The 16367-nt window shown below is 40.3% G+C and overlaps 1 protein-coding gene across 5 annotated transcripts in view; it reads left to right on the top strand.

The window, feature by feature from the left end:
• Positions 1 to 16367, top strand: part of UACA (uveal autoantigen with coiled-coil domains and ankyrin repeats) — a 108171-nt gene that overhangs the window by 10779 nt on the left and 81025 nt on the right. Inside the window, exons 1-2 of one of the 5 annotated variants that reach the window (XM_066277948.1) lie at positions 12984 to 13505; positions 15060 to 15190. The exons of 3 other annotated variants lie outside the window; for them this stretch is intronic. The gene's annotated coding sequence lies outside the window, so the exon portion shown is untranslated. Of the gene's footprint in view, positions 1 to 12983; positions 13506 to 15059; positions 15191 to 16367 lie in introns of those variants that run through there. One more of the 5 variants, XM_066277949.1, reaches the window with a different exon arrangement.

The following is a 16367-nucleotide window of genomic DNA, read 5'->3' as shown; positions in this document are numbered from 1 at the left end:
TTGTTTTTGTGCGCCATGTTTTTCCCATGTGCAGGTCCCTACTGTGCAGAGGCTGGGGCACTAAGAGCATGAGCCGCAGGGGGGAGGCCACGTGGGTGTGGTGCCAGTGAGGCTGGCACGTTCTGATCTCAGCAGCATACATGAAGAGTAGGTTGCAAACACTTGCTGATTTAGTGTTTTTAAATGGGAGATCTTTTTTATGATTCATCTCCTTTTATTTATTTTTATTTTTTTTTGTATTTTTCTGAAGTTGGAAACGGGGAGGCAGTTAGACTCCCGCATGCGCCTGACCTGGATCCACCCAGCACGCCCACCAGGGGCCGATGCTCTGTTGCAGCCAGAGCCATTCTAGCACCTGAGGCAGAGGCCATGGAGCCATCCTCAGCACCTGGGCCAACTTTGCTCCAATGGAGCCTTGGCTGCGGGAGGGGAAGAGACAGAGGAAGGAGAGGGGGAGGGGTGGAGAAGCAGATGGGCGCTTCTCCTGTGTGCCCTGGCCGGGAATTGAACCCAGGACTCCCGCACGCCAGGCCGACGCTCTACCACTGTTGGCCAGGGCCTCATCTCTTTTTAAAAATGAACATTTTGTACTTGGAGAAAGTACTTTATAATATATAAACAGCATTCATGGCAATGGATAAGTAGACAAATGCGGGAAAAGGAGTGTTTTCCTGGTCTTAGAAAAGGCAGATTGTGGGCCAAAGAATGTCCATTCACAGCTTTTGAGCAGTATGAAGGGGCAGGGTGATATCTTAGCGTTACAGGGTCAAGCTCTGTCATCCAGGCGGCTTATGTTTGAATCTCACTGCTCCCAGTAACCAGCTTTGTGACCTTACGCAGGTCACTTAATATTTATTTCCCCATTTGGAAAATGGGGAAGTATAAGAACTCAATAAATGTTTTTGTTATTACTAACTGAAAAACCTCACTTCACTTCTGTCCTTTATAACCAGATGAACTGCAGACTTTTCTAATTGTTTCCTTTCCAATTAACACATGACCCCATAGGCCAGGGGTCCCCAAACTACGGCCCGCGGGCCGCATGCGGCCCCCTAAGGCCATTTATCTGGCCCCCACCGCACTTCTGGAAGGGGCACCTCTTTCATCGGTGGTCAGTGAGAGGAGCATAGTTCCCATTGAAATATTGGTCAGTTTGTTGATTGATTTTTTACTTGTTCTTTATTTTAAATATTGTATTTGTTCCCGTTTTGTTTTTTTACTTTAAAATAAGATATGTGCAGTGTGCATAGGGATTTGTTCATAGTTTTTTTTATAGTCCGGCCCTCCAACAGTCTGAGGGACAGTGAACTGGCCCCCTGTGTAAAAAGTTTGGGGACCCCTGCCATAGGCATTTATATGACCTCGATCTGCAAAATATCATCTGCTCTAGCCTCCTGCCCCAGGAGAGATAAGTGGTATTTCTATTTTTCATTAATTTAAAAAAGATATTTCTTGAGGGCCTGGGCTAAGCACTGGGTAATGAAAGGATGAAGAAGCTAAGGCTCAGAGTGTTGTGGGGGGAGCTTTGTGAATATGGTGTGCGGCACTAACTGCCATGAAAGAGCAGTGTGCCAAGGGCTGATGCTGTCTGCTGCCCGGAGCCAGGGAAGGTATCTGTGCAGGGGCTGCTGCTGCTTTGGGAAAAACTGAGGTGAGATTCATACAACATAAAGTTCATCATTTTACAGGGAGTAACTCAGTGACAGTCAGTACAGTATATCCACAATGTTGTATAACCACCATCTTTATCTTGTTCCAAAACGTTCTCATCAGCCCAGGAGACTCTGTGCCTAGTAAGCAGTTGCTTTCCAGCGCCCCTTCCTCAAGCCCCTGGCAACCTCCAGTCTGCAGGGTGCCTTTCTTAATCTGAGGCTAAGAAGAAGTGGGCTGATGTGGGAAAGGATGAAGTTCCTTTCAGAGGGGACACTGAGAGCAAAGGCATGCCTCTGCGGAATGCCACTGAGTTGGGGCTTGGGGCAGGTGGATTTTTCCCTCAGCTCTGGTGGGTTCTAGAATAATAGGCAAGGGGATTAGATGGGAGATAGGTGAGGGGAGGTAGGGCCCAATCTTGGGATAGCTTAAAGTTTTCCTCTTTTAAGAGTGTTTGTTGGACTTTGTCCTGTGTATCAGAAGTGGGGAATGGCATGATCAGAGGTGTTTTATTAGGTGGGTCACTGTGTTAGCTCTGTTCCAGATGGATTTGAGGAGGGCAGTCCTGGGGGCAGGTAGATCATTTATGATACTGCCTCAATAGTAGAGGCAAAAATGATTGAGGGCCTGACTCATTACAGTGCTGGGCGGGTGGAGAGGACACATGTTAGAGAAGCATGAGTCACCTGAGACACACAGAAGTTGTGACTTGCCAAAGACACACACAGTCCACAGACAAGCTGTCAGGGTCCTTCCTTGCCTGCCAGCCCTGAGTGATTCCCACCAAGCCCCCTGGGCTTATGTGGTGTGTGAAAGTCTAGTCCCTGACTGCAGGCGATTAATACTGAGCCAGAGAGAGAGAGCACAGCGTCCTCTTCCTGTAGGATGGCAGCTCAGCGTTGTCAAGGGCACCTGTAATCAGCGTGGTTGAATAGCTCATTGTCCTGATGATGGTGTTGAAAATGCTTCTGAAAGTTTAATTTACTATGCTAATAATCATTCTAATCACAGATTTTAAGCAGATACCTAATTTTATTTCCTTCAACTTTTTATTATGAAACATACATAAAGTGAGAAATAATAGTGCAGTGAACTGGGATCTACCTCTCAAACTTCAGTAATTTTAGTGTATTATCTTGATGATTTTTGCCACCTTCATGAAACACTGTGCTAATTGTTAACATTCTTTTTAAAACGACTTAAAAATACTTAAATATCAATATTTATTTAGAAAGGAAACTCTGTGAAGAACAGGAAGAAAAGGGGGTCTTAGTGGTCCTCTGAGCTGTGGAAATGATCTCTGCTGTGATGAGCGTCCCTAGCAAGGGCATAGTGGAGGGCAGGGCAGGCAGGAGGGCGACACTGGCGTGCAGACATGTAGCTGTGGGCTGCACAGGAGTACTTGTGTTCGCTGGCTCTGTCACTAGGCTGAGCCCGGGACCAGGACTTTGGTGCAGGCTCCTTTTGGGCATTTTCCTTTCATTTCTCACTTCACGCCCCAGGCCCCACTGCTGTCCTTATTCCTGCTGCAGGCTGATATTAATCATCTGGAACCTTAGAAGGGGGCTGCCAGTGGACTGTGACACCCACGTTTGTCATTGGGCCTGGGAGGCTTTTACGTCTCACATTCAGAAATGCTCAGTTTCAATATTCTGCTACTAAGTACATTTTTAGAAGTCAGCACATATTTTTCATGCTGGGTACTGTGTTGTGAATGTAAACAAAAATTTCATTGTATAGTCAAGAGTTGAAGTTTATTTTTCTTCAATTCCTTTTCTCCAAAATCACCTGGAATTATATTTAAAACTATAACAATACCATTTTTGAATAGCACCTAAGTTGCTAAACATTCAGAATAGTTTATATTTATGTGGAAATTGTTGTGTCTAATATTTTTATTTGACCACTAAATAAATATTCTAGTTTAGAATATTAGCTACGTGGCCATTTTCATTTTCCTTTATTGGTTTATTTCATTAGGCTTCTTATAAAATCAGTGATTTTCTTTAACATAAACTATCACTTTATTTTTTCCTGTATAAATAGAAGGGAAAATGTGGTAGGATTTTAAAAATATCTCCTTTCAGTTTGTGTCAGTACCACTTCAGAAGGCAAACTAGGCAGGAGGTCTGGGATGACGAGATGTCAGAACATCTGGCCTGAGTCTGAGCACTTTGTAGGGGAGAGCTCTGTAGCCTTGTGCAGAAAACTTCAGCTCAGTGAGTTTCCAGTCTTCCCCTTGAAGATGGCCTTAGTACCACTTGCCTTACAGCTCTGGTAGAGATTTTAGGCACTAAAAAGAATGAAGACATTTTAGACTCCATAGAACAATATAAATAGAAGTTTAAGCAGTGATGATTATCCATTAAATCAGTTTTTATTAGGTGTGCCTAAAATTGTACTGATTCAGTTCTGAAAATAAAATGTTGGTTTCATCTTTATGAGGTGAAACATGAAGTTTATTGTTTATATGTAGAATGAAAAGCTATTCTGACCCATAATTTGAGTTGTTTTTTATATTGATTTGCAGGACTGGGGAGGGTACAACTTTGTCTTTTGTACAAAGGGGTTTTGAATGGGTTAGCTAAATATAGCACAGTTGAGATAGAAAAATTCTTTGTAAAATGACAAAATATATATCCCCCCCCCCCACTGCATTTTCATCACAGAAGAGAGCAATGAATGAGGAAGAGTGTTTGCAAGCCATGGAAAACATGACGCTTGAGTATTTGATAAAGCCATTCAAGCTGCGGTTAGTGTTTTACACCATGGCTTTTATGAGCTTCCCATTCTGTGGTATCATCATAGCCGTCTGTGTGCCCTTTCCACTCCCTGGGAAATGCCAGTCAGCAGAGTCCCAGCTTATTTTGCTGGGAACAAGTCTTTGGAGTTCTATTGAGAGATACTGTACCTACTTTTGTATTTGCTATTGTATGTTATAATTACTTCAAGACAAAATTTCAGTTCCACTGATACAGCATCTATCTATCTATTTATTTGGCTTAACACATCTGTTGTCTGCCTTCATTTTCTCCTGGGACTCCTGGGAACTTTTCTCCAGCCCCTTGTAGACTACCCACTGTGGCTTTAGGGGCAGGTTGTTGTTGGTAGTTTTAGCCTGTTTGTCGCTGAGATCTAGAAAGAGCCCTGTTCTTTGTCTGGGTTGAAGTTCCTGAAAGCTAACACACATTTATGGTCTATTGCATTTTACTTCAACTCAACAGATATTTCCTACTATGGGACTTTTTTTTTCATTTATGAAAGGTTGTGACTAGAAACCTGGCCTCCCAAAAGGTGACAATTTTGCAAAAACATGTCTCGTTTTTTAACTAGAGAAAATTCAGCTCCCTATTTGAGCTGAACTAATTTTTTAATTCATACAGCTCTATATTCTTTCCAACTTTTAAAATAATCTTACATTTTATTTCTTGATTATGTTTAAATATTAGTTTTTTTAGGATTGGAAAGAACCTTAAAATTTTCTCGTCCAGTGGCTAGATGACCTTTAAACCTTGAGACCACCACACACCTCTAGAAGTACATTTTCTGTAACACAGAGGAGTGATAAAATGCACACCACCCCAGGATTTCCCACTTGAACCCGTAGGACTTTGAATATGATGGCAAAATATACCCATGCTTATGTTAGGTGGTAAGTGAGATTTTTGTGGATGTAATTCAGGTTACAAATCACTTGAGTTAGCCAAAAAAGGGAGACTGTCCAGGTGGACCTATTCTAATTGCATGAACCTTTTAAAAACAGAGTTTTCTCTGGCTGCAGTGGAATGGGAAAATCCAGAGAGATTTGAAGGACAAGAAGGACTTGGGATGTTGTTGCTGGTGTGAGGATGGATGGGGCCATGTGGGAAGAAATGCAAGTAGCCTTATGGAACTGAAAGGAAGGCTCTGCACTGACTGCTACCAAGGAAACACGGACAAGACCTCAGTCCTACAGCTGCAGGGCACCGAATTCTACCAACCACCAAATGAGCCTGGAATCGAAATCTTCCCAGATAAGAACTCAGCCTGTCTGACTCCTTGATTTTAGCTTAAGAGACCCTCCACACAGAGTCCCATCCCCCCCCCCCCAGTCTAGTGACCAATAGGACTGTGCCCTAAGTGTCATTTTAAGCTTCTAAGTTTGCAGTAATGTTTTTACACAGTAGTGGAACACTAATATGCAAGACTATTTTGCAACCATACGAAGAAATTCTGTAGAAGAAAATGGACATCTCATAAGTGAAAAAACTCAGAATGAAAAATACAGGTATAATCTATATTTATATAGACATAAAAAACATTCACATGGGAAAAGACCAGGGATATACAAGGATGATCATAGTTATTGTTGGGCAAATAAGTTTGTAAAATTTGTGTTATTTGGTTTGCTCACTTTTATTGTTAAAAATGGCCACTGACCAAGTGATTGTGTTGCCCAGGTGATACTGTTAATTACCTTCATGCTTGGGAAGGGGCTTGGTTATGCTAATATGTGCTGGAGGAGGGACTGTTCACTCTGAAAGGTTTTAAGAAGGAGGGGGAGGAGCTATGAGACCAGGTTGAAAGAGACCACGTTGTTGCAGAGGAGACAGGCAGCCAAAATGGAGGTATGCAGATGGGGAAAAGGAGGTGGCTAAGGCTGGTGGGGCCTTTGATTCTAGGCAAACCAGGAGAAAGTCAGTGGCTTTGGGAGCCCTGAATGGAAAGGGAAGTGTTTTCCTGCGTGTGTATTTACTCACCCTCCCGAGCAAGCTAGAATAAAGAAATGGCCCACCAGTTTTTGTCCCTGCTGTTTCATTACTGGGTCTACCTGAATTCAGTGAGAACCTGCACGTGAATGGCCACGATGGCTGTGGATGCCCCTGGCCTTACAGTTATGAATTCTGAAATTTTTGTCTTTTATTTCTTTATGTTGTTATTTTTATAATTAAAATAGATTTATATTAATATAAATTATAGTGATAGGATTTAATTTAAACTTGAACTTACTTTTATTTGGGAATTTATTACTGGCAATGTGCATGTTTATAGTCCTGAAAAGACTCTTGCTTGTGTTATACATGAAAAACTTAAGAATGTTTCCCTAGAATTGTGTAATTACTAAATATATCATTAAGATAATTGGTATCAAGAACCTGAAGCTAATAAACTAAAACCCTGTATTCCTTAACACTTACTGACCCCCTGACTTGCTGAGGAGGTAGCTCCTGCTGTCCTGTGTTGAGAATGAGCAGACCTGCATGATCTTTGAAGATTGTCTTGAAGTCTTACAGTGGCTGCTGGGAAGATAGGTTTAAAGTTGCTAATGTATGACCTTCAAAACAGAGATGTCAAAGGACTTGTGCCTATTATTACTTGTCTTCAAGCTACTTTAAGAAATTTAGCCTTTTTAAAGCTACTATTGCAGGGGGTCCTGTAAGTTAAGCTTTATTAATCACACACTGAGGAAATAGAACAGCAGGGTTCCTAACTGCGTCCCTGCTGTTGAACTGTTTTCAGAGCTTGGGAATGGGTGAGTCACAGAAAAGGAAGGAACTGTACTGAAGACCCATTCTGAACACTTTTGGGTGTGGTGGTGTCTTTGGGTTATTCTGAACACAAATGAAGTGTCTGATTTAATACAGTGAGGCTGTCGTGTAGGGTTTTATGTTGTTGTTGGTATTAACTTATAGGACAAACAATTCCTGTGTCTGCTCCTGACTGCTTAGCATTGAGGATATTTCTAAAAGAGGACCATAAGTAGTGAAGGAATAATGTGTTGTGAAGATGAAACCCTTTTTGTATGAAAATGAATTATTAAAACTAACATCTAACCACATAGAATACGGTTGCTCTTCAGTGTTCTTGGGTGATAACATTAATTCAGTTAAATAGCAATAATTGGAAAAATTGACTAAAACAACATTTCCATTGAAAGTGTGAATACACACTCTTAAAAATTACAAATCATTTTTAAACATAAGGCCAGTTTTATGAAAGGCAGAGTTTTGGAGTTCCCTGAATTCTCATCTTTTCCTCTGTCACAATTTAAAAAACTTTCACATGGTCCAGTTGTATACATGTACTGACCCTTCCTGTCTGCTGGGCTCCTCATCCCTGTTTGGGACCATCAGTCTAGCAGGCTAGGCAGGCCCTGTGAGGTTACAGAGGGATGATGATGAGTCAAGCGTGAGTGCCAAGGCTTGATACAGGACAGACCTTGGGGCTGCGGAAACTCGGCTGCTGTTTTCTGCTGTGAAATGCAGTTCCTGCTGGACTGGAGTGGGGTGGAGTGGGATTACAGCAGCTGGCTTTAGCCTCATAGTTTGGCTCTGTACTTGGCCCTCAGAATGAGTCCTTCCTTAAATGTGGTGATCTAAACACTTCACTCCTCTTACCCTTATTCCAGCTCTGCTCACTGGTACATCACTGTGTTAGCAAATTGCCCCATTTTCTTTTCTTTTCTTTTCTTTGAAGGAGAAATTCTTATTTTTCATCCAGAGAATTCGTCATGAGAGTCTTTAAGTGGGTTCTTGTATGTATAAATTCACTTGGCTGAAGCTATACCAGATTTGTACACTACTTTAACCTAGAAATACTTAGCTGACAAATATTCTCAAGATTTTTTATGCATTTGAAGTTGTTTGATTGATACTTAGCATTTCAAGAACATAAGTATTGTGAAAACAGTTCAGATCAATCAACATACATGACTGTGACTGCTAGGTTTTCTGATGTTTACTAGTTTTCTTAATTGCCCAAGGAATTTTCTAATTTGTTGTTTTACTCTTTTCTAAAAAAAATTATTGCTTATTGCTTTATACTCCTGTAATTTATTACAGAGACTTTCTGAGGTATGTTTCACATTTATAATTGGTGATAGAGTGAGAGGTGGAGTTGGAAGGTAATTGCTGTTGCCATGAAATGGGAAGGGAGGAAGACTGGACAGGAACGGTAGTTTTGAGACAGTTTTATATTTGGAGGTTGCAAGAAAAACAGCACTAATGATATTTATTTATTTAAAACTGACCAATTTGGGCTTATAGATGCATGACCTACCAAATTCTAGAGCCAAGAAAACCTAGTATTAATTTAGTTTAACTTTTGACACAATTATCTTCTTTTATATTGAATTCAAAATATGGTAATATTTTTGGCTAATTTATATAATTATATATTTCGGAAGCAGCCTAGGTATCCATTGCTAGATGAATGGAAAAAGAAGCTGTGGTATGTATATATATAATATATATGTATGTGTATACACAATATAATATGACTCAGCCATAAAAAAGAATGAAATCTTGCCATTTGTAACAACATGAATGGCCCTAGGGAGTATTGTGCTAAGTGAAATAAGTCAGACAGAGAAAGACAAATACCATATGCTTTCACTTATATGTGGAATCTAAAAAAGACCAAATCAGATGAGTAAACCAAATAAAACAAAAACAAATCCATCAATACAGAGAATAAGGTGATGGTTGCCAGAGGGGTGGGCGGGTGCCGGATGGGTGAGAAGAAAAAAATAAAAACATTTTATTTAATATGTTGTTCATTCATTAACAAAAAATTATATGGATTAGCAGGAATCTAAGTATGGTCAATGAAATTTTGAATTTTTAATGTGTAAACTGCTAAAAATTTGGTATTCATCTTACCTATCTATAAAGTTTTCATTTTAGAATCACTTGAACAGCCTTTTAAAGTACAGTTAGTTTATATTGACAGGAATAAGACGAGGGTATCTTTACCTTAATCACTTACATAATTCATTCATATAAAGCAATAGTTCTCAACTCTTGGTGATCTTGTTCCCTAGAGGACATTTGGCAATGTCACAACTTGGGGGGTACTCCTGGCATCTAGCCAGGGATGCTGTTAAACATTCTACAATACACAGGTCAGACCTCCCTCCCCCCAGCAAAGGATTATCTGTCCCAAAATGCCAATAGTGCCAAGGTTGAGACACCCTGCCCTATAGGATTCATAACAAAGTATACTTTATGTCATCTTTTGTATTTTTTTCTCATTTTAGATGAATCGGCGTTCTAAGTGCTCTTGTCATGTTATTGGTAAATTGATTACAAAAATGGCCTCATTCTCTACCCTTCCCTAATCTTGTCCATAGTCTTTGTAATGTGACTTTTTCTATCTCTTTTCTGGTTTCTTGAATCTAGGTTGTCCTTGTGACTTGTGTTGGACAATAGAATACGTTGGAAATCATTTTGATCCTAAGTCTTAAGAGGTCTAAATTATGAACAAGCCCACACTAGCCTAGCTAGGCTGCTGGTTACCAGTTTCCCCTGTTGCCCCAACTTACTATTAGCCAATCACCAGACATGGGAAAGAGGCTATTCAAGACCAACCTGCCCCAACCAGCATGGCCATTTCATTGTAAATGCATATATGGGCTTAACCGAGATTAACCATAGCTGCAGAACTGCCCAGTTGACCTGTAGGCTCATGAACAATAACAATGTTTTAAGTCACTGTATTATGGTTTTGCACAATAGAAAATGGATGCATTGTGATATAGTAATGCCTTTTGGAGGGAATGGACAGCTGCTTTTTCCTCTAGAGAGTTCAGTAAGCTAATTTTTTGTTTGTTTTTGTTTAGAACATCCCACAATTTGAATTTGTTTGATTGCTTCCTAATTATTCTATTTGTGTCAAGAATACTAACTACTAGAGAGTTTCAAGCAAATAAGGTACATGATCTGATATGCTTTAAAAATATTCTTACCACTGTGTGGAGAATAAGCTGCAGTGGGAGAAAAGGGTAGAGCTGAGGAGACCAATTAGTAGATTATCATCATAAATAGTCCAGGATGCAGAAACAGGAAAAAGAAATAAGCTAAATAGATCTTTCTACCATTGATTAATAGGTTAATTTTATTGTAGGCTACATTTTAAAACTTACTTTTGCATTTTTCATATAGTGTACTCTCATTTGAAAACTAATGGAATTTTTAAAAAATGGCCTTTTAAGATAATATGCACATGGATTTATGTAAAACGCATCTCTCCCCCAAAACGTTAATAAGTCCAGGAGACATATGAGGAGGTAACAAGAAATCACAAATGTGTCAGACTGGTGTTATATCACATTATTGGAAAAGTCTACGTAAGTTGTTCATTTGGAGGAGTCAGTGGCCCTCTAAATGTGGCTTGATTTCTGTTTAAGTAATGTGGTTAATGCTATTTTTTTTTTAATGCTATTCTTTAAAAAAATTTCATTTTGGCCCTGGCCAGTTGGCTCAGCGGTAGAGCATCGGCCTGGCATGCGGGGGACCCAGGTTCGATTCTCGGCCAGGGCACATAGGAGAAGCGCCCATTTGCTTCTCCACCCTGCCCCCTCCTTCCTCTCTGTCTCTCTCTTCCCCTCCCGCAGCCAAGGCTCCATTGGAGCAAAGATGGCCTGGGCGCTGGGGATGGCTCCTTGGTTCCCTGCCCCAGGCGCTAGAGTGGCTCTGGTCGCGGCAGAGCGACGCCCTGGAGGGGCAGAGCATCGCCCCCTGGTGGGCAGAGCTTCGCCCCTGGTGGGTGTGCCGGGTGGATCCCGGTCGGGCGCATGCGGGAGTCTGTCTGACTGTCTCTCCCCGTTTCCAGCTTCAGAAAAATACAAAAAAAAAAAAAAATTCATTTTAAGTATAAGGCTGTGGTTGAGATAAAAGTCCTTAAAAATTGTAATGTATATAACAAAATAATTATATTGTATACATACCTGTAAACAAATAGTTTAACATGTATTTTTATATATAGGGGAAAAAACTGCAAATTTAAAACCCAAAGAATCTAACATAAAATTTAAGATTTTGACTTCAAGAAAAATTGCAGATTTTTTTCCTTTAATGTATATGTTCATTCTGGATGAAATATTTCACTTTCTTTAATTTGTTCACAGTATAGGACTGGTTCTCAAATAGGGTACTGTTAGACGCAAAGGGACAGAAAACCTTCCAAGACATTCTGCCCTACGCTCCGAGTCCCAGTGCCCACCTTATTCAAGTGGTCTCCCAGCTCAGAGCAGTAATGGTTTTAAAGCTTCTCAGCTGTCCTGGGTTTCACATCTACTCACTATTAAACATTTTTCACATCCTTGAAATTCAGAAAAATATGATGAATAAGAGACACCTCCATAGCTCTCACAATACCTATGCATACTTCTAGTCAACATTTGAGAACCAGTGAGTTTAGACACAGAGCCTGACATTGCCATCAGAAAAGCATTGAGCTTTGTCACTGTAGCCAAGAGGTTGCAAGCATAAGCATTTATTAGCTATGATTAGAATAATTACCTCAATGCAGAAAGCTATGTCCTCTAATAAAGTGATAGTAAAGATACTGAACTTTAAGCTCCGTAATTTTTAACATATAGAAAGTATTATTTGAAAGCATGTTGAATATATCAGCATTTTATTAAAATCAGTACAAAATATTTTAATTTCAACTGTATAGTAAAATATGATTTTTAGAAAAATTTGCTATAAATAGGAATTTGACTATGCAAACACAATACTTAAGGCATACTAAATAATATGGAAACTACTTATTAGTCCATGCCAAGTCAATTTATTCTCTTATACAGCGACTTGACTGATATCAAATATAATGTAAAACATTCAAAAATTGCTTTTAAGAATTATTAAATATTTATAAAACATGAAAGCTAATTTAATTAACCAATATAGAAATCTAGCAATTAACTTCTAAACCTCAAACCAAGGATATTTCTTATAAATGTGTCTGAGAGTACAATATTCATTTCGTCTCTAACATTAAATTCTAAACTCAATGTAAAATACTCAAAATAACAAATGTAGCAGAACTAAAATGTTATTCATCCCTTTAAAAAAATCTATTTCCTCTGATGATATAAAATTGTAAGTCATTAGAAATTATCATTGAGAATATGAAAATTTTCCATATTTCCATATATATGTGACATGTCAAGATATCCAGGAAATATTTGTGATCTGACAAAGCAAATTGGAAGATAGTTTATTAGTATAATTTCAGTTCATTAGTGAAGTTATTTTGTTTTTTTTTTAGCAAGAGAGAGAGAGAGAGAGAGAGAGAGACAGAAAGACAGGGAGGAAGGATGAGAGTTGAGAATCATCAACTCGTACTTGTGGCACCTTAGTTGTTCATTGATTGCTTTCTCATATGTGCCATGACCAGGGGCTACAGCAGACCGAGTAACCCCTTGCTCAAGCCAGCACCTTGGGCTTCAAGCCAGTGACCTTTGGGCTCAAGCCAGCGACCATGGGGTCACGTCTATAATCCCATGGTCAAACTGGTGACCCTGCGCTCAAGCTGGTGAGGCTGCGCTTAAGCCAGATGAGCCCATGCCCAAGCCAGTGACCTTGGGTTTTTAAACTTGGATCCTTAGCATCCTAGGCTGATGTTCTATCCACTGTGTCACCACCTGGCCAGGCAGTAGAAAATTTTTGTGTGTGTGTGTGACAGAGACAGAGAGGGGGACAGACAAGGACACAGGCAGGAAGGAAGGGAGATGAGAAACATCAATTCTTCATTGCAACTCCTGAGTCTCCTCAGTTGTTCATTGATTGCTTTCTTATATGTGCCTTGACGGGGGTGGGAAGGGGTGGGCTACTACAGCAGAGTGAGTGACCCCTTGCTCAAGCCAGTGACCTTAAGCTTCAATCCAGAGACGACATTTAGGCTCAAGCCAGTGACCATGGGGGTCATGTCTATGATCCCACGCTCAAGCCAGCAACTCTATGTTCAAGCCAGTGATCCTGTGCTCCAGCTGGATGAGTCCACGCTCAAGCTTGCGACCTTGGGGTTTTGAACCTAGGTCCTCCGCGTCCCAGTCTGACACTTGATCCACTGTGCCACCTCCTGATCAGGTGAGATTTTTTTTTTTTTTAGAGAGACAGAGAGAGAGAGTCAGAGAGAGGGATTGATAGGGACAGATAGACAAGAATGGAGAGAGGTGAGAAGCATCGATCATTAGTTTTTTGTTGTGACACCTTAGTTGTTCATTGATTGCTTTCTCATATGTGCCTTGACCGTGGGCCTTCAGTAGACCGAGTAACCTATTGCTCGAGCCAGCGACCTTGGGTCCAAGCTGGTGAGCTTTGCTCAAACCAAATGAGCCCGCGCTCAAGCTGGCGACCTTGGGGTCTCGAACCTGGGTCCTCCGCATCCCAGTCCGATGCTCTATCCACTGTGCCACCACCTGGTCAGGCGAAAATTTTTTTAATTGAAAAAATATACACCAAATTCTTCACCAAACTCTTAAAAACAGTTTACTGTGTTTTATGGATACAGAAATAGGAGGTTCTCAAACATATTCTTAGACCATACTCTAAGAGATGGATTTGGAAGATCAAGAGTGATGTCGGTCTGCATTCTGAATAAAAACATGCACCAGGTCACTTTGATGCAAATAGTGCCATCTACATTCTGTCTGAGGGGACCCTGCCTTCTATCAGAGCAACTGCTCTTTCTTTGTTCATTTCAAAGAAGAAAGATTACTTCTTTGAAGAAAAATTTTGAAATTAGAAAGATCTGGAAACTACCATCTGCGATAACTTGTTTATATCAAGTGAAAGTTCTGGGAAGGTTTGAGGATGTTCAATAATTAAAATTTTAAACATCAATACTTTATGTGGCCCTGACTGGTTTGTTCAGCAGTAGAGCATCAGCCCAATGTGTGGAAGTCCTGGGTTCAATTTCCACTCAGGGCACACAGGAGAAGTGACCATCGACTTCTCCACTCCCCCTCTCCCTCTTTTCTCTCTTTCTCTCTCTTCCTCCCTCCATCTCCTATAGTCATGGCTCGAATGGTTTGAGCAAGTTGGCCCCAGGTTGGTACCTCAGGTGCTGAAATAGTTTGATTGCTGAGCAATGGAGCACTGGCCCCAGGTAGGCAGAACATCACCCTGTAGGGGGCTTGCCAGGTGGATCCCAGTCTATGTGCATGTGGGAGTCTGTCTCTCTACCTCCTCGCCTCTCAATTAAAAAAAAACAACAACAAAAAACTTTATGTGTATTTGGTGGTTTTAGTTTTTTTAGAACATTTTCTCAATTATTTTTATTTTAGGCAATTTATTCTGAGTGGGACAAACAAAAAGTATAATAGAAATTAAAGTATTTCTGCTGTGATAGAAACATAATATAATTTATAAAATTTAATTTATAAGTGGATTGCCAGTCTAAATTAATTTGTTCTGTCACAGTAAGTTTCAGAAAAATTTAAAATAAACCCCATCAGTCAGAGTGCTTCATATTGTTTCTATGCGATGTGATACCAAATAATTTTAAAGTATCTATTTTGTTTATGTACATTTCTAGTTTTATACAGTAATAAAATGAGGAAAAACTTTATAGTTATTGTGTCTTGTTAAGTTATATGTGCATGATTTTAGAAACATAAATAAAATATTTTTCTTTTACAGATTACTACCACCCTTCCATGCCCGAAAAATGTCAGGAGAAAGGAGGGAGACTTTTTTTTTAGAAACCATTCTCTGCACTGTTGGATCTTTCTGAAAACCATGTATATGTATTTGATTCATAATCCAAAAAGGTAAAATTCAGTTGTTAAGCAAAAGCTCCCTGTTTCTTTAACCTTCTTGTACCTGAACCATAGTCTTATACTTGAAATGGAAGAAACTTGGAGTTTGAGACAGCAGCAGGAGAAAAGCATTCACAGCTGAGACAGGAGAGGAGTGGTGTGGCTGGGCTCGGGGGAGCGGTGCCCCAGCTGCAGCCTCGGTGGGCATGCCCCTCCCCTCCACTCTTCATGAAGGTCCTGGGACAGAACTGACTCCAGGGCTGCCCTCCAGCTCCAGACTTGTGGGGTTCAGCTCAACTTGGTCCCATTACTTGATTTCTGTGAGATTTCCCTAGTAGCCCATTGTATACCTTTATGGGAAATCTGTTTCCCATCGCAATACTTGGATTGCATGGTCAGTGTCAGAATTCCCGAAATGCACCTCTGCTCTCATTCACGTACATTCATAGATACTTCAGTTGTGTCCCCACTCTTGATTCCTAAGTGGTAATGTAGGAAATGTCTTGTTGAGTCCGATCACAGTCTGTCCAGCTCTGTGAACTGTGGCTGAATTTAGGAGATCTGTCCATCACCAGAGATCCCCCTTCGGGTTGGAAGGACTTTGTGAAAGTTGAAAGATTTTATTTTCAAACAGGGAGGAGGGACTTTTTCCAGTTTTTGGCTATCTCCTTACACAACCATTACCAGCAAAAGTTGCCTGTGGCAATTGAAATGGCCCTGCTTTTCTTACATTATTTGCTTCTGCCTTATCCTCAAGGACCACGCGGCCTCTGGACACGCGTCTTGGTCCAAAGGAAAGGGTACTAACATTGATTTATCCATGGGAAGGGCCACATATAATGCTGAGTATTTACCATTCTGGGACTGGATGACCCCGAAGGGCTTGTTTCTGGTCTATATGAGATATAGTTTAAAATTCAGTTACCTTTAATATAACAAAAATAAAGAAAGTTTTAGATTTTCTATACAGTATGATACAGCTTTTGGGGAAAATGACAGTGCTGTTTTGGAATCATATGTTTTTCTAAAGATCTATCAAAGAAAGATAAAAACCAATCAAAAAATCTATTAGTCTGACCTGTGATTGCACAGTGGATAAAGCATTGACCTGGAATGCTGAGGTTGCTAGTTCAAAACCCTGGGCTTGCCTGGTCAAGGCACATATGGGAGTTGATGCTTCCTGCTCCTC

The sequence above is a fragment of the Saccopteryx bilineata genome, chromosome 4 (assembly GCF_036850765.1).
Source record: "Saccopteryx bilineata isolate mSacBil1 chromosome 4, mSacBil1_pri_phased_curated, whole genome shotgun sequence".
NCBI classification, from domain to species: domain Eukaryota; kingdom Metazoa; phylum Chordata; class Mammalia; order Chiroptera; family Emballonuridae; genus Saccopteryx; species Saccopteryx bilineata.
This window is presented reverse-complemented; position numbering and strand designations above follow the sequence as displayed.